The sequence below is a fragment of the Metopolophium dirhodum genome, chromosome 8 (assembly GCF_019925205.1).
Source record: "Metopolophium dirhodum isolate CAU chromosome 8, ASM1992520v1, whole genome shotgun sequence".
NCBI lineage: Eukaryota > Metazoa > Arthropoda > Insecta > Hemiptera > Aphididae > Metopolophium > Metopolophium dirhodum.
The window spans coordinates 14,549,678-14,569,602 of NC_083567.1; the positions used below are offsets into that span (position 1 = coordinate 14,549,678).

The 19,925-nt window shown below is 32.8% G+C and overlaps 1 protein-coding gene across 3 annotated transcripts in view; it reads left to right on the forward strand.

The window, feature by feature from the left end:
* Window positions 1–19,925, forward strand: part of LOC132951127 (protein O-mannosyl-transferase TMTC2-like) — a 322,298-nt gene that overhangs the window by 91,852 nt on the left and 210,521 nt on the right. The window lies entirely within an intron of this gene.

Consider the following 19,925-nt stretch of genomic DNA (forward strand, 5'->3'; position numbering starts at 1 on the left):
GCGATCCGAGGTGAAGTTTATTTGGTATACCTACCTACCTCCTAAAGCAATTATTTCCTAATTCCATTTTTGCATCGGGGAAAAAAATGTAGTGCCTTATTTTATTATATTGGCTGGTGAGTGGTGAACGTGTTGATAAATTCGTCAAGACGCATCAACCACGGTATATAGACCACAATCGACCAGAAAAATATTATTTTTCACGCATTATGCCGCGGATAAGATGTATAGGAATATGAGTCTCGTCATTTACGCCTCTCTTCAACGATGACGTCCAAGAGTGTTGAGGTATTATTATCGTGGAATAGGAGAAAATAATACTCAAACACGCGCCGAAGTGTTTATCCGAGGTATATATATATATATATAGTACCATCCTATTCCCATCAGCGCTATTCGCTTCTGCCGGCGGTGTCTTATTTTTAATCTTCAAATAAATTGAAAATATATATTCAACGTAATATCGATGCCATATAGCTATTAGTGTTGGTGTCTGCTGAGAGGGAACATCTCGATGGATAAGCGTTTTTCCCGAAAGTGTTTGGCGCTGAGCTCGTTAATTTATTTTTATTTTCTCAAATTGTTGTCATATTAACAACAGAATATTATTAGCCGATAAAATTCTACAACTATTTTATTTTACTCATGTTAGTATATACAGGGTGATCACCAAGTAGGTTCACCTGAGGTTTTTCTTTGATAGTGAGTTTATTAAAATATTGATTTTTGAAATAGTTTTTAAGTACAATAATAATAATAATAAAAATAATTTGGTGCCAGATTTTCAAATACTTAGATTTATTTTTAAACCATTTAAAAAGTGTCCTGTGAGGGTATCAAATGACCCATTATTACTGTTAGTTGTAAGCGGATGAGGTTTTTTAAAATGTTGATGTATCCAACACAAAATGTAAGTACCTGAAGTGAAAATTAAACGAGTGGTTATTGAGTTGTTAAAGATTGTGTACTAATGAATAGAGACAATTTAAGTCTATGATGAAAGAATTATAAAATATGGCTAGAAATTATAGTAATACATTTATATCAATCTATATTAACATTAAACAATTTGAACACGGGGTTGGGTCTTCCTCGTTCGCGAGGTGCCGGTATTATGCGAATGTGGGATTCGATCGTGGCCATATTATACGAAGGCAGTTGATTATAACTTCGTATTTTCGGGGGCATTTCTTGCAACTCTGGTTGCGGCGTCAGGATTGATTGTTTGATCGCTTTAAGTGTGATGTTGTATTTTGTGAGTATAGAACCACGTAATAAAATATAATAAAATCATTTTGAAGGGCCCGAGAAACTAGACCACCAGGGACGGTATATGAATATGATTATCATTAATATTATAATAATATATTGCTAGTTAGGTTAAGTTTTTGCCGTCCTGAAGGTTGTTAATTCTTACTCGTCGTTTTCTCGTCCAAGTTGAGTCTGCAACTACTTTATTTTTTTCGACCGAAAACACTCGTATAGGTCATACACCGCAGTTGGTGCGAAAATGTCAAATTACAACACGTCTGGGAATAACGCGAAAAACCGTTTTACACGATTGTCTTTCGTCGGTCGTTGCGGAAGCTACGCAGTGTTCCTGTGCCACCGGTACAAACAATACCCTCGCCCGCAGTCAGTCATCCCACCCATGTGTGTATATTGTGTAACTACGCATACAGAAAGATTTTTTTTTGTCCTTCGTTAACCACGGGAAAACACCTTAAAAAAAAAACATTACGAGTAATTCAAAATTGTATTTGGTAAACTTTAAGTCGTGAGTTGGATGATTAAAAAACATAACGAATTAAACATTTCTTTGAGATCCCGGTCCACCGCGACGAAAGAATTACCCTGTAAGGGGAAATGTGTTTTATATTCGTTTGAGTTTTATTCGGTCGTGCGACGATGGCTATATATTTCTTATGCACGTCACAATGCGCATGTCCTATATTTAGGATTTGACCACTTTCAGGCGAACTGATTAAGGAACCTAACCTTGCGTGGTTCCAATGCCGTCACTGCAGGCTATATCTACTGGTATGTGATGGTGTATGGTATTATTATAAATTATAATAACAAACGATATCAATATCAATTTGTTTTCGTCGTCCGAAAGGAGGAAATGTGTTGGATGTGGTACTCGCGTAAATCGCCAATATAGTCCTACTCCCGTCCGTCCCCGAGAAAACTGTCTGTCGAGTTTTTGTATTTGATACATTTTTATTACGTTTTAAATAATAACCATTTTAGATAGCCCATATACGTAAACTCCACGTTGCGATATTGTGTGACACGACAAGAATCAATGAATGTTGGGTGAGTGAGTCAGGGGAATAGGGATAAAAACAGATAGACATAATGCAGGGCATTGTAGACGTGCAACAATTGTATTAATGTTTTCTGATAACAAGTGCCATTTTAAGTTTTTAAAAATAATATCGAGAGCACAATAATATGACGTCCGTCTTGTTCGTAGCACAAAATAGTTTTGGTCCAAATAGTTTAAGTGAACACACCGATACAATACTTGTCAATCGATGAAGTCTTCTGCACTATTATTGCATTTTATACGCGACGAACAACACTATCTACCGCAATCCATGTGGGTACCTATAAACGGCATAGTCTCGAATGAGCTCTCTCAGACCTCCCCAGTCTCATAGTATGCATTGAGAAAAACCCGTCTATTTTTAGCTCTATTATTTCCGCGACCCAACCTGTGTAACATAATAATATACGTTTACATTATATCTACAGATATTCATTGACTATTGGGTTGTGTTTATACATATATATAAATGTTATCATATGCGCATGCGCTTGGATCAAGTTATGCGTGCGTTCAAAATTTCATCGGCTAGGTACCAATAACCTTTGTACAACGGTTTTTATTTATTTTATTATTTCCTCGCGGAGAAACATTTCGTTACTTACTCGTTATAGCGTGTTATTTTTTTCACCTCCCGAAATCCCCCGAGTAACTTAAAACGTGTCTATTTTTTTCCGTTTTTATCGTTATAAAAAACTGGTGCATGCAACGTAAGCCAAATCAAGATGATTTAAAAATAACAATATTCGTATTATTATTTTTTGTCAAGTGAATAATGAGTTATCGTGTGTCAGATGTCACATAAGATAAAACTAGGTAGGTATAGCTGATAATTTAGTTTAAAAAAATGTACCTAAATATGTTATTTTATCTGTGTATCGAATTCAGCTCGCGAGTTTTCGAAACTTTTTAACAACTACGCTTATTGAGTAGACTGAACTGTTTTATTATTTGTATGAGTATTCATTTGTATCTACCATACCAAATGCAAAGTACATTATTTGGGGACCTAACCTCCAGGTGTCTTATAATTATGATGTTGGAGGTGGTAATTTGGTGGGGGTAGATATATTTTATTGACACTCAAGATCTGGTAAACATCAACAACAACCTGTCCGTGTTAATTATCGTTTTTTAATAATTCGCCATTAAGTTCGTCCAAAGTCCAGAGCAAACATTGAATACACAAAATCCGAATTTTAGGTCGAAAACTGATACGGTCGTCTGGGTGTATTACAAAACACAAATTATACCGAAAACAATTTGTGTAAATAACTCAATAGTCTTTACTTAGTTCCTTAATTCCATGGTCGGAAGTAAAACATAAAATGTCCATGTTTTTGTTATATTTTATGTTTATTGGCATCAGTTTAATATTATGATACTTATATAAAATATAATGTATACAAAACTTTCTTCAGATTTTTTAGTGAAATTAAAAATTGATTTTTTTCCAAAGACCAAATAAATATATAGCACACAAATCGTTTTTCTTTACTTGAAATGAGAAATTGGGTGAGTATAGTTTGTCAAAATACATAGATGAAACCTTTTACCCAAATTAGATTGGTATATAGACAAAAGGGAGGGAGAGAGCTGAGAAATAGAGAGAGAGAGACGGAGCGGACACATACCGTCCTATGTCCTGCCATCGCTGAATATTTATGATTATTATTATCGTTATCAACAGGCCAAAGTTGTATTATCATTAATATGAAAGCGGTTGCGGGTCGTTTTTGCATAATACCAGGGACACGGACCCGCCAACCTTCACTACTTACCGACACTCCACGGCCAATCTATCCAAACAAGAATCTGTACCCAAATACTGCTGCGATGACCCCTTTATCTTTTATTAACACGCCTCACAAACGCCTCCCCTCGGCAAAGGGTATTTTCCCCGAATTTGCATGGCATTAAAAAATATATAAAATGAAAAATATGAAGGGAAAAAAACGAATAGAGACCATCGGACGGGTAGTAGAAAGTAACCCCCTCCCACGAGAGTAATATTGACCTTAATGGAAAACTAAGATGGGCCGACCCCGGCTGAGACTATACACAGTGAATAAATTATGCGAAGCGATTCGTGTGGTAGTTTCGTTCACCAATCACCACCGCTGCTATACCATTTTCTCAGCGCCGAAATATTCATTGCCATGCAGTTACCATCCAATTTTTAAATTTTTCATTAGCTTGCGAGGTAATCATATTGCGGACCATTTCCATCCCAGTCACCGATGCCTACCGTTCAAATTTTCGAAAGGAAAAATGTTGTGAGTTTTAATACAAATAGTCGTGTAGAGTGTAGAATAATGAAGTCCAGCTATATAAAAAGTTGTTAACGTACCCGAGCGCTAGTATCTCTACTAGAAATAAACTACTTAAAAAAATTGTATTTTGAGAGTTAGAATCTGATAAAAAGTCATGGTTAAATTATAAGTTATGATTATTATTATTATTATTATTCCAATATTAGAATGTACATATTATGAGTAAAACAATAAATTATAAATGAAAATTCTGTACAATAATATTGTTTAGTGATGCGATGTATAATTGATTATTTACAAATGTCAACAACGACGAAAAAAAATTACCAAACACTATCACGCTACTATATAATTACACAAACATTCACGTCAATCGTTTATTTAATTTTATGGTAGTAATAGCCCACATTGTATTCATAAAACTCTTATATTGTGCTCATGAGCAGTTCAACTCTCGCTTCTAGGCACGAACTATATTATTATTATAATATATTTGGTGCTCCGAGAAAATGGAAATGGAAAATGTTTCCAATTTCCGTGTGCAACTGACTTAAAGGTTATCAACAAAAGGAGCAGTAAATTATTAAACGCAAAACCCATCTTATCACGATAGAATGTGTACACTGTACACTATTTCGTGTTCCGATTTCTTTGATCTGTTTTTCTTTCGCTCCATTTACCGATAACGCTCCGACATAATGTGCAGCTCTTTTACCGCATAGGGCCCACGTGTTAAAATAAATGTCACAGCAGCATTCAATAATATCATACCATTAGATACCTAATAGTTCATTTTATTATTATTATTATTATTATTATTAAATATACAACTGCAGTTTTATAGCTTTAATAATTTATTGCGTTTATTTTCATATTATAAAAATACCAGTTATGATTATCGTTAGATTTAAATACTCAAATGTATTTTGTACTAGGTATTAAATAACACTATAGGTAGGTAAGTACTTTTTCTTTTTGACAATAGAGTCCTTACCTATATAGCCATATTACCCATATAGAGCAATTCGTTCTATAATGAAATCGGAACAAAACGTTTTATTAATAATAATACAAATACACTGAGTATTAATAATAATTAGCTAACACGATTTATTTTTATATATCTTTATTTCATATAGCTACTTAAGCACTTTACGTCTGTATAATCGTTGTTGAAGATGCTTCGAATACAACTATGAAACGACTGTTATACAAATGCACACGGTGTTCCATTATTTGCATATTTTCATAAAATACCATATAAGAGGAATAGTATGCAAACAATAAAAAAATAATAATCAAAATCATACAATATTTTTAGGATTATACGTACGTTAATAACAAAAAAAACTGATCATGTACCTATAATATTATTAAAATGCAACCACTTCCTATGTACACAATAAAAGTTCAAAGTTATATTCATTGAACGTTTCCTGCTTTGAACGAAAATATTTGTCGAGAAATCTAAACAGGAATCTCTACCAGCTTGGTTTGACAACCATGTAACCCCGAAAAAATTAAACCAGTTTTGGAACAAGAAACCAAAAAAATTTGAATAGTTTACGCACCAGAATAAATCTTAAAATATAACATTCAAACCCGTTTTAATTGCCTATTCGAATCTGTCACAGTCCACTATTGATAATAATTAATGATAATACTAATTGCATTGATTGACCTATTTCGATCTGTTCAGTGTTCAATGGCGCAGTGTGCGTTTTGTTTCCATTTCGTACAACATATTCAATGACATTCTATTGAAAAGGAAATAATTCGATTATTATAATATATTAATATATATACTTCAATACATCATAAAATACTATTAATATTCACCTGATAGTCAAATCTTGCTTAATTTGGTTTACGTCTAATAATTATTGGAGTATTGACAGTTTTATTATTTGATTGTGTATAATATTAAAATACGATAAGATTTTATAAATTTAGTAAGTTATAGATGTTATTAAAGACACCAATTATTTATAGGTACATAACCATATTATAATCAGGACAAAATCAAAATCTGCATTTATCTTCAGTTTTAATTTATAATTATAGTTACTTTCTTACTTATTTTTCAATGTTATATAATATGAAAAAAAACCACTATATTCTATAATATACTAAACACCTATTGGGTAACACACTAATAGCGGCCAATGACCAATGCAGTTGAGGCCTTATATTTAAAATAAAAAAATGTAGTTTAATCGTTTTACCATGATAGGTAACATTTTTTTTTTAACCGATTTGTATGTTATTGAATATACCATATAATATGGTTGCATTAAAGGTTTAAAAATACCCTCTTATATTGGATATAATAGGAAGCAAATAGTAATTTATATACAAGCCGTACCTACGAGAAATACCAGAAACTTTTAAATTTCCTGCAAAGCCGTTTTTATCTAAATTGATTTTTTTGTATTCTAGAACATGAATAATAATATTAATACGATGACATAGTTATTCCGGAAACAAAATTTTCGCTTGGTTGTTCAATATTTATTTTGTATGTACCTACTACCTATACCTGAAAATGTAATAAAATTGATTTAATTTTTGATAACAATATTATCCTATAATCAATACAAATGGTTTTTAAATTTACAATAATGTAATAACATTAATAATAATGCACTGTTATAATACTCGTGTCGAGTTGATCTCGTTGTTTAATAGGTAATTATTTACTATTCATTGCTGTTCACGCTATTTCGTTCAACTCATTTTTGCTCAATCTTTTTGTTACACATAACATAAATAAATAATATTACATAATTATTATTTTGAAATCAAGTTATTACAGTTATTCTAAACTTTATGCACCGTAGTATTTTCGTTCATTGTTTATTTTTCACTTTTAACATATTAATTTAAAAATATTAAATAATATTTTGATTTGATTTTAAATTTGTATTTAAAAAAATGTTAGCTCGACGTATTAGGTTTATTATTCTTAAAAATCTTTGAAGATAAAGAACAAGAAATCGAGTTGGTGCAGTTTTTTTTTAAATTAAAGTAGAATTAAATTATACATAATAATATAATAATATTCACAAAGTTTTTATTATATAATTACTTTTCTTTGTAGAAATTAAAATTGATGACCTTATTTAAATTTGAAGTTCACAGTAAATGGAAATTATCATTATATTTTACTTTTCTTTACGGTGAAAAAAAAAACATTGAATGAAGATATTTTATTTTAATTAAATTTGTTTTACAGTTGTACTTACCTACCTATCTACTTATGTACACAAAGGAAATATATATTTGTTCTTTAAATTCGCATTTTCCGTGTCATCGAGTTTTATTTATTTCGTTACAATTTAGGGTAGGCACTCGTTCAATTGTAATTATGTTAAGCCACGGAAATTGTTGTCAAGCACGTTATCTACAGTCACAATTAAGTTATTATTATGTACGTGCAGTCCCGTACTCTCGTCGATTGTTTTAGTCGAATAACATTAGAATCGGACATTTTGAACATACTTTTAAATGTCACAATGTGTGTTAACACACTACTTTTGACTAACAGGGTTACTAGTACCACAGTTTATTAACACTATAGTTTTTTTATTATTCTAATTAGTTAGTGTTCGCGTATGGTTGGGCGTGTGCAGCTGTGACGTGTGTTTCGCGTGTCGTACATATTTTTAGAAACTCATTTAATTTATTTGTTTATTTTTTTTTAATTGTAATCATTAAAATATCTGTTTTGTCGTGTAATTAATAGTATGTTTTACAATACACACTGAATATATTATACTTATCAATGTTTGATAAAATGTATTTATTAAAATTGATCGTTATTTTTGGGTCAGTAAAGCATATATAAGTACCTACGTCGTGTTTTTGTACTTTGGTAACGTTTGTGCCGTGGACTCGGAATATTACCTACGTAATTTATTATTAACGATTTTAAGATTCAGACGCGTTTGAGTCGTTTAAATAATAAACACATTGTCGTTACTAAATCAAAATGTTTGCACTTTAACGATGGCCGGGTTAGAGTGGGTGTGAAGGAATAGAAACGAAAAATAAAATTACCAAAAATAAAAACTCGTCGGCTGAGTTAAAAACAAAAATATTTTCGCTGGACGCTGTTTGGTCAGGTTTGGTAATAAAACATGTTCCTATACCCGATATAAGACAAATTAAATATAAACACGTAGATATTTTGTAGTAATGATTTGCATGAGTACCTAAATTATTTAGTTATTTAGTAATTAAGAGGGATGAGAGTGAAATAATTATTAATATCATTGCACGAAAAAAATTGTTTCCAACATGTTGCCCAAGACTATCTAAGCGTATACTTGCCAAGGCGTTCTGTCCTTAACAACTTTTATGATATTTTACTGTTTAAAATATCCATAAACTATTATTTTTTAATATTCACATAATACTAAACTGAATCAACCCGCGAGTTTCTAGTTGTGTGTGGGGAGGGGGGGGGTGCTATCAATGATGATACATGATGAAAAAATACAACGTAACGACGGTATAGCCGAAAGTCGTTGGTAAATACTGTAAAGTATAATAAAAAAGTATTTGTATTTAAAAAGAAGTACCTATTTACAGACTATTATACATGAGTTGTAAGTAAACTTTTTATATTTTGATGACTGGTCAATAGTAAAAGTACCATAAGTGCACCTACGCACTAGTGATTTGGGGTCTACTAACCTACTGTGGTATCTAAATATAAGTATATTATTATTATATACACGAGCATAATAATATTATTATACAGACCGAGTTAGACGCTTCATTGAGTTTGAATAGTTATTTTACGACAATCCCTTACGACGACGACGTTCTTGGGCCGTTATCACGATCAGCAGACTAGGTTTTCTGCCAGTAGGTCATCACGTCGGCTGTACTCTCTCGCGTTTATCGCGGAATTACAGCTATACTCGGTTTAAAGAGCAACGTTTGACATTCATTGTTCGCTGGCCAACCCTGTTCGTGTTCAGCGCGGAGTCAAATGTTCAATTTATTTCGGTCGGTAAAATAATATTGCAAAGTGCCCAGGACATAAAAAACCAACCCATTTAAATTGAGAAAAAAACGTAGTTTGACTGGGTTTAGGCCCTTTGCCTTTCTAAAATATACACACAGACTACATCAGGTATGCACCGAAACAGTAATTAAATTTGAATCCAAATATAATATAATAATAATATGATGTCACATCAAAAATTAATAAAATATTAACCGAACTGTTGGAGTCCGATTGATTAATTGTTTTATTTTTGAATATTATAATAGGATTGACTCAATCGTGTTAATGTTGTTCGAAGTTTTTTTTTAAAACAAAATAACAACACAGTACCTATAATATAGATTATTGGTACTACCTAAAAATATATTTATTATAAACATTGTGATTCACCAAGCACGCTTACACACGAATTTTTCTTTGATATTTAATTTATTCAAATTCTAATTTCCCAATAATTTATTAAGTATACGCGCGGTTAGGTACCAATTTTTTAAATCCTCTTTTTACCGTTTAACATGTGTCACATGGTTGAAAAAATATCGTTTTATTAAATATAAACCAACATTTTTTACTGTTAATTGTTAAAGAGGTGGTCTTTTTTAAAATCGAAATTCGAATGAGTAATTTCAAAGTTATTGATCTTTATATAGTTTTTAAGGAAATTCAATTATCAAAGGTCTATGTTTAAAAGAGATATTGGCATGTGCATTCACGTACAATAATGGTACTTGCATTGAATTTCACTCATATCAATAACCATTTACAACTAAGCCATACATCCCGAGTGACTATAAAACGAAATTAGAAATTGTCTAAATGTTGTCCCTCAAATAATATCCGTAGCTAAAATAGTCGTTAAAAATCGAAAAAATCTAGGCGTTTTAAAATATGTCTCAGTAACCTTATATTAGTATTTTAATTTATTTAATCAGCCAAAAAATTAATTACAATAAATTACATTAATAATAGCTGATACGAATACCAACTGAGCTGTAAGCTCGTATCTGGTCTACGCAGATGGAGATCATTGATATTACAATTCGTTTTATAGTAAAACTATAGTAAATTTATTTTTGTAAAATGTATAATATGTATAATAATGTATACTGCTTGGTGCTTTACCCTGTATAAGAAAAAAGTCTATTATCATCATTGAAGAGCACGAAGCTTATCGTGGGGAAAACACACAATGTGTGTTTAATATGGGCAATTTAATTACATTTTTATGAACAGTTTTTTTTTGTTTTTTTTTTTGTAAAATGGTTTGAAGCGTGAAAAGTAAAAAGTTGATAATGCGTAAATAATACGCTATAATAATCAAAAACCTTAAAATAATAAAAAAAATATGCAAAACACAGTTTTGGATTTATATTTTCTGTGGCCTGAATAGTATTTTAATTTGACCGGGCTATTTATTTAACAAATAAAAGTCTCTAAGCCTAATAAATAATTATATTATATTTTAATAAACATAATAATATTATTATAGGTATACAATATAATTGGTCGTTAATTCTGTATAGTACATTTTAAATATAGTGTCGGGTGCATATATGGTGCAATAGTCGGTACGTTTTCGAGTAACCATATTATAGTATTTTAATGAAAAAAATCTAAAACCGTTTAGTCTCCGCGAACACAAATTGTCTTTTCTACCATCAGTTTTCAGTCGAACTGTTAATTGTTTCAACAATATTTTTTCACACGTCACCTACTCTCTAAAACACTCGCCTGGGAAACACTTTTACTAATATTATCGTTTTTCAATCGTTTGTGCATATCAAAGACGCGAATTATACGTGTATAATTTATGTTTGTATAATATATATGTATATTATATATACATATATATATACACGTTTTTATTAAGCTGTAATATACCTGCAAAAGCGTATTATACTATATAAGAAGAATAAGAAATTGCATGGATTAAAATGGAAAAGAAAGGTGGTAGGGAAACGGTAGAAGATGAATGCCTGGAAGATAATATACATTATCCCGAAATCGACTGCCCTCCAAAAACCTACCCCTCCCCCCGACGCGTGTTCCCCCATCGATACCCCGACGCCTCCACTCCCGTCGCGCCACAGTCTTATATATATCTTGTTCAATACAACGTCGTACCGAATTAAAGAGTTTAGGTATATATATTATTATAATATATTGTCGAGCGGCGGGTTCCTACGCGTATATACCTTATTTAAGAGTAATGCACTCAAATGAGCCAATATTAAGGTGCGACTGCGGCCGCCCGTCGGGTGGTGGGGTCGAGGGGGGGGGGGGTGCTGGTGGTGGTGGCTTCGTAACGTGATGTAGCCCCGACTATACACTAGCCGTTGAGCGGTGAGTGAGGGGGTGGTGGGCAGAACGAGGGGATGATGTACGACTTCAATTTCCGCCGAACACTTGTACAAAAGCCAACGGTATTAACCGTGTGCCCGGGTGTTTTTTTCCCTTATTTTTTCCGGGTCACGGATATATATACCTGCTACAGTGTGTATTGGAATACGGGAAAACAATATGCAGGATTGTTTTTGCGTTTTTTTTTTTTTGTATTTTTCCTCTCCCGTTCGGCTGAAGATTTATTCAAGTATTACCTTCCGAGTGTCCGCCCTCTCTGGCAGGAAACGCGTAGTACACGGACGCGCGTAGTATTGTGTTGGGTGCACGTGTATATAATATTATAATGCGCGTAAGGGGAGTGAAAAAACAAATGCGCATTTATAATGCTCTTGTTTTCGTGTTTTTCGATCGTTTAAAAAACGTAAAAACATAGGCTGCGGAATTCGCCGACAGGAAACGCTGCGTAGGTATATTATACTATTTCTGTCCACCCCCTCTCCTCTCTCCCTCCCTCCTACCGTCCGAAGGGGTCAGTCAGTGTGTCTACATATATTATATAATATAAATAATAGTTCCGTTGCACACACACACACAAACACACACACACATATTAAATTATATATTTTTTCTCATCGACCGTACTTCAGTAGAATATTACAATAATAATAATATTTTAAAAACAAAAGTAAAACACGACGTAACAGTAACAATAGGTGGGTACATAATATAGGAACCTACCTGACTTTTAGTTCGGAATATGCATATTGTTATTGGAGAAATTTTATGATTAAAATATAATATATTATTATCGTATAGGGTATACTGTTTATTTTAGCACATTTTTTTTTAAATTTCGGTAATATCAAACAGAAAACCAAGTCATCTGGGTGGCTTCTTTTTACCAGCCTTTTTATTCATGCAAACCGTAAAAAATGCTCACATGGTTATGGTAAAAAAATAAACAAAATCATTTACCGATTGTGTATTTTCTACTTTGGTCCCTTGAACGTCGTTATAAACGATGTCCACTGTACGTACACAATATAATGACTTCAGTAGTCTAGTGTGCTGCCGCTGTAGCAGTAGTCTTGGGGAGTTTTGCGTTTCATTCATGACCGCATATTTATCCATAGGTTTATATACAGAGTGGTACACAAAACATACTCACCTCCCTTTTTTCTTCAATAATGAATTTCGGAATTTATAAACAATATATCTTAAGAGCATATTTTCTTGAGATTTGTTGTGCTAGTTAGGAGATTACTGTAGAGATTTACACAATACACTTCTGAATTTCAAATGATAACCTTCTTTTCTACTGTAAATTATTTAGTGAATAATTACATTTTTCTAAATATTTTGATGTGTCAAAATAAAATTCAAACAAGTATAGTTTTTTAAATTATTGAAGTTCGGGCTGTAATGAAAATAGGTCCATGATATGGGTTTGGAAGATATGGGGGCTAAGGAGATTTTATATTGTTATTATAATTATTAAGATTAATCTATCAGCATTTATAATTTGCAAATATGGTCCAAGTATAATAAATACTAGATCTAATATTAAATCTAATTTATATTTTTGTAAAACAATTTTTAAGGACTATTATATTCTTATTATATACATTGTAATAATTGAGAAACTACGAATGTAGTAAAAAAAAAACTATGAATTTGATACATCAACATTTTCAGAAAAACGATCAGCTAAGGAACTTACAGTAGACGAAAAAGGGGGTTCTCGATTGAAAAACAGGTGTTAATATCGCCACAGGACACTCATCGTGTGTGGTTAAAAAAATCTCAATAATTTGATTATAGTAATATTAATAATTTGGTCTAACGTATAGGTGTTATTTAACATTTTCGAAAAATCGGAATTTGAATAACCTCATAGTTGTGACGCCAAAAATGGGGTTGAGCATGCTCGGCGATCATCCTGTAACAGACAGTTGTTGTGGTGGTTTCTGTGCGCTGTAGGCAATCACAAAACGTCGTAAAAACATTATACGTATACATTTTTCACTGGTAAAAACTATTGCACACATATATTGTACATATTATATACCTATATAATGTATATGCGTTGTATGTGCGAACGATACGGATTTTAGTATGCAGGCGTTGTATATTATGTTCTGCGCTGGGAATGCATTTTATCTCTTCGTGGGGCAAATAATATATATATACGTAGGTGTGTGTGACACAGTCGGATCCGAGGCTAAATGTGTTTAGAAGACATATTTTATTCATTTGTCTCGCTCGGCGCGTGCTCCAATGAACTGTGTACCTATATATATATATATATATGGTCTTTGTATATACCATCATATACATATTATATTATTACATTATACACGAAACAGGCCATCGTGTCAAATGCTCAACTTTCGTAACATAATATTATATCGGTGCATAATATTACTATAGAAACATAACTTTTCTTCTGCACGATGTACCTACCTAGTATATAATATATGTTATACATTATTTATACGCGCACAGACACCCCTCCGCCACGATCGGCCGCGTACGCGCATTTTAGCTGTCACAAGTTTTTATCATTTTTTATTTTTTTTTACCACAATATCATTCGTAACAAGCATTTTTCGATTTCGACGTGATCGAGCTCAACACTTATGCTTCTTATATTCATAATCGTCGTCATTGTCCACACAAAAAAAAGAGCTGCAATTAAATCCGTTAGCAGTCGTGCTTGATATCTTTTCAATTCCAATATTAGTTCATTGTGCATATTATAATCAAGTTTAAAGTTATAGAGTGCGACAAAAATACACGTGAGTTTATTTTAAGCACTGCACAGAGACTACGCTTTCAGTCACACCCACCGGACACCATGATTGCTTCCGTGACTGTCGAAAGATGGACAAATAAAATCAATCCTAGTTTGACAGCAAATCGACCGATCGGTATGACGATATAAGTGTGTCGACATGTAGTTCCACGCGCTTATATGTGAGCCCTATACTTACCGCCATCACCCCGAGATCTTTTCGTAACCACCTGAGGCGAACGAACGTAGGAGAATTTATTATTCACTCGGCTTGAAATTTGTAATTATTTAACGAAAAAGTTAACAAACGCGCAACACGGTAAACAATAAAGTGTATTTCTATTGACACGTTTTCGTCGAACGAACAAGCGTATGCACCGGCGACCTTTACACAGCCACTTTGACCCGAACTCTCTTTTTCCAACAAAGAGATGGAGAATATTTTCTCATGAACGATTTTCACAGTTCATAGACAGATTTGATGCCTTTTTCCGTCGCGCTCTTTGTATTTTTTTGGACCGGATTTGGATATTCTTCGGGCGATACCGTTTCTTTTCGTTAACGTTTAGAATATTGCCAATACGCTCCTTCTGTAGGTAGTTCAAACGAAAGACCAAAACAGTGATCAAATAGATTTCCGGTACATTATATAGCCGGTATTTTTGTATAATGTAATACAAAAAAAAAAGTCACAAAAACTCTATAATATTTAACCTGCTGGTGTGAAAGAGAAAATGATTGGTACTGAAATCGTCCGACTCGTTGGGGTCTCGAACACGGTATCACATATTTTGTAGTTATAATAATCACAAAACCATGAAATGTCATCTTAGGTATATTTATTGGCTATGTAGAGTGTTGGTTGCGATCTTTGGTGTGCAGTCAGTAACGACATTATATTGTAATTGCACATAACTCGTTTTTGTAATTTATTTTTGTGTAGAGGGAAATAATTGTCGGTACCTACTCGAATTGTTTTCCATCTCCCTTTAGTAGGTGCTCTATTGTACGCATACAAGGGCGTGGCGTGGAACTTGTAACCAATTTTCAACCACTTTAATTTCGTTTTGTTTTTTTTTATATCGTATAGCACGCGGGCTTAAAGAGCGAGTACACATATTACATATTATATGTATATAGTTTATTCGTCATATGTAGCGTTGGAAATGTCGCGTCGTAATGCGCGGCGAATGCATATCGGACGACGATCGGATTGATGACTGCAGTCGGTTCGCATATTATAATAATATTATATAGAGAGCATTGTTGCAGTAGACAGGGCGGGGCGGGCGGGCTATATAATTTTTCTGATATGCTGTGCGTTAACCCCACTGTACAATGGGATGACGGGAAAACACGGTTGCTCGTGCTGTAAGTACATTGTACGATCTGTATCCGCATGGTATGGCTGGTATATTATATTATATACCTACGCGTACCGTACCATTATATTGTAGTCACGTTATCGTCGTCTGCCCGTGAATACAGCGGTGATGTTTATGAAATCGCGAGAATAATAGCGCACGATATCATATAAAAATAATATTATATGTGCGTATGTCTCGTTATATGACTATAGGTTAGGTACTATACTATAGGTGAACGGTATCTCTAGATATCGAGTCTCTAAACCGATTCCAGGATAGTGTATAGTACGCATGAACAGGAAAATATACGAAAAATGTACAAGAGACTAGAGAAAGGAGAAAAATATTATTACATCTCGCGGAGGGGGTAGGTCGGCCCACTTTCCGCGCTAGCCGAGTTGACGCCGAAAAACATTTTATACAATATTATAATTTTGTGCGCGCATATACGGATAGTTTATATTCCACACGATAGAACGTACTATAGGGGGTAGGGGGCACGTGCGTTATCTCACTGCCTCGGAGGGGTTGCAGATATACGCCGCCGCCGATGCGTCATTATATTATACGCCACGGACTGTATATGTGATGGAGGCGGACTGCTCTGTCAGGATGTGTGAAGGTGGCACAGAGATAAATAGCACGTGTGTCTACTGTGTTTGCAGCGGGCCATAAAAGATTGCCAAAGCGTGTGGGTGTGTGTGTGTGTATAATGTATTTATATACATGCATTTACGTATTCCGCAACTACACGCGATACAGAGGCGAGTATAGGTACCAAAATATATTTTTTTATTATTATTATTATGTGTGTAGTTTGGTGTTGTAGAGTCGGACAAGTGGTGGCTGTCGACGGCGGCGACGTTTGGTTTAAGTGTATTCAAATTGATAAGATTCGAGTTTATGGCAACCGAATTTATTTCCTCCCCTTCCATTTTCGGTGTATATATATAGATATCATATAATATATAACATGCAGTTTATGTATTATTACATAATATATTATATATGTATAGGTATATAAAAAAACGAATATAATATGTACCTTAAAAAAAGACGTACTATGCACTATAATATAATAGTAATATATTATTAAAAAAACAAAATAACGCTGTTATTGTTTGTTATTTGATCCGTGGAGTGAATATCTGCAGATATCGAGGCAGACATTATAGAGTAAAAATTATTATTCATTAGTTTGGCCTGATAAAACCCGCTGTCGAAATAGAATTTCGATTTCGTTGAGACCCAGTTATTCAATAGTATATAATGTCCATACATTTAGCCTACATGTAATTTTTTGCTGCTCATAAGACATTATATAGCTCACGCTGACCATATTAATTTGTATAATTATGAGTTATGACGCTATAAAAACATAAATATTTTTTTATGTATACATTTTTATACCATGTTAAGAAAAACTTATTTTATAAAATTTAATTAGGTTATCAGTGTCAAATATATTTTTTATATATTATCTTTATTATTATTATAAATGATTTTATGATAGTTAGGTAGTTAGCAGTTACTTCAAAATGCTCATTTAATTGTAAACTGCAAATAACCCTGGACCTCCACACGATTTATCTCAGTGAGGTTCAGTAATCTTTTACTTAGATATTAATAAATTATATATATATAAAAAAAATAATAAATAATTATAGATATTTATATATTATAATGTAACCCAATTTATGTAAGCGCTCATATCAAAATAAATCTATTCAATGTTGTTTCACAGTGCATATTTTACTATATTATCATGTTTTTACTAATTTTAATTTAGTTTTATATTGCAACTCTTAACGTTTTTGCCAGTTTTTATTTTATTATTTATAATGCCATGTTTTCAATCCAACCAAATGAATCAACTTATATTTTTTCGGCTAATTATACACATTTAACAGCATAAAAGTATATTGAATTAGGACCAAAAAAGTGGGGAAGTCTATCTCAGGAACACCAACTTGTTATAATATCGGTAGTAATAATAAGCCTCGTGATAATCGGTAAGCTGTCTGTAGTGTCGCCACCGATGTTATACACCTAATAATAAGGGCGATATGCCAGTCAGAGTTGTTGTATATTACACGTGCAGAGCCGTGGTAAGGCCGACTGAGGTAAAATCGATATCCGATCAAATTAGGGTTGACGAATGGGCGAAAAAAAGAAAATTAATAATAGAGAACGTGGAATGCTAATTGCTTTTGTGAACCCGGTCGGTATGTGGGCGCCGCCACGCGTTTAGGCGCGGGGTGTTTTAATTATAGAATCCTCTATCGAGAGGGGTGGCCACTGGAATAATTGGATTTACGCGTATTAGATGTACATAATGGGATTTTGGTGTACATATAATATTTGTGTGGATGTGCGTTCCTGGGCGACAATCCGCAAACAGTCGAAGCCCAATCGACACTGTCTACAATAATATATATTATTATGTATAATTTCTTACATGGTATTATACTCTTCACTGTGTATAGTACCGCGGTATCCATCCCAGATGGCACAAGTATAACGGTCGTTAAGTAAAAAGAGCGAAAACTAAAATAGCGATTAGTTATATAATATTCAAAGAAAACAATTAGGTGAAATAAAATAGTAAGGATAAAAAGAAAAAAATGGAAAAAATGTACAGTGATAAATATATGATACCTAAATGAAAAAGCGAAATTCGTTGGTTAGATTTTTTTTTTACTAGTATAATATTCGATTTTATATTCTGAGTGGAGCAAATAATGTATTGATTTTACAATGCTGTGCGTTTTTTTATATTTTTTTTATTGAGGTAGATTTTTGGTAGTATATGTATATTGGATCTAGTTGGTACTTTTGGGAAGTCCAAATTCAACACTCTCCGTTATTTTTAAAATAATCGGTAAAATAAAAAAAATAAATAAATTGGCGTCAGTGGGGGGTTGTAGAATGTAAAATACAAAATAATATTGGATAAGATGAGTGGGGCTGAGGTTAAATATTATTACCTACACCAAATTACTAGTTACTAAGTCGACGAACAACACTCATTTTGTTTTTAAAACGTTCTTTTTTTCGTAAAACTGTTGTGATCGTAAAAAAAATCTGCTACAGGTGGTCGGTATAATAATATATTAGGGATTTTCGATGTAACAATATGTTGTTTTTCCTAGCTTTAAAATAAACCTAATATTCAATACTTGAAACAAATAATAAGGATTTATGATTTTGATATTATCATTTATCAATCATCGTTTAAATTTTAAATTAATTCAAAATGATAAGAAATAATTTTAAAATAAAAGAGATGTTGTTACCTACAGGATGGATTATCCAAAATTCGGGACAAAAGTGTTAATTTGTACCTTTTGTCGGGACGCCGGGATGATTCATTCAAATACAGGACGGGATCCCAAAAAATACAGCTAACTTATAATATATGGACCACCGTTTTCCTTTGGCTATATCTATTACAGGTCAGATCGAACGAGTGAATGATCGCGGTTTAGGGTGTTTCATTCAACGTGCAAGGAACGTTTTCGTATTATTTAAAACATAATCCGTGTAATAAATTTTACTTATTCAAATTCAATAATATGTATAGCCAATACACCACCGCTGGCTTTCTGATTTATTCTAACCGTAAAACAAATCATCGTTTGTCGAATGTATTTTTTTTTTTTTTTTTTTTTTTATTGGGTAACCCGCGGCAACATAGGCCATTGGGTGTGGGGAGGGGGCACTGTAGGTTTTTTATATTGGGTAGGTTTGGTAGGTTTTATATTGGGTAGGTTGGTACACGTGTGTGTTGTGTTTGGCA